This window comes from Trachemys scripta, unplaced genomic scaffold, assembly GCF_013100865.1.
Source record: "Trachemys scripta elegans isolate TJP31775 unplaced genomic scaffold, CAS_Tse_1.0 scaffold_28, whole genome shotgun sequence".
Taxonomy (NCBI): domain Eukaryota; kingdom Metazoa; phylum Chordata; order Testudines; family Emydidae; genus Trachemys; species Trachemys scripta.
In genome coordinates, this window is record NW_023260513.1 from 2,457,146 (window position 1) to 2,457,580 (window position 435).

Sequence of the window (435 nt, forward strand, 5' to 3'; positions counted from 1 at the left end):
AAACAGTGGTATGATGACAGGTGGGGCAGGTCTGGGAGAGCCAGGGCAGTTAGTGTAGGGAGGGGATGGCCGGGGGGGGGGAGGGGGGGAGAACAGGCAGACTGTGATCACCATGTGAAGGAGGGTCTGGAAACAGCAGAGTCAATAGCGAATGGGGAGCAAATCGGAGGGTGTGGGCATGTTTAGGGATGGCAGGTTCAAAGCTGGGGGGGTCACTCGTGAGGGCAGCAGCTCCATCATCGCAAGGGCAGTTCTGGCCATTTGTGAAGGGCAGACAGCCCAGCAGAGTTCGTCCAAGACCCCACAGGGGCCTGGAGGAGCAAAGGAAGATGCTTCTGGCAGAGCCGGTGGAAGGGGAAACCACCTGGCAGTTAGAGAGGAGAGGGAGGTTGTCACAGACAGGCAGACTGACAACATTGAACTATCCATGACTGG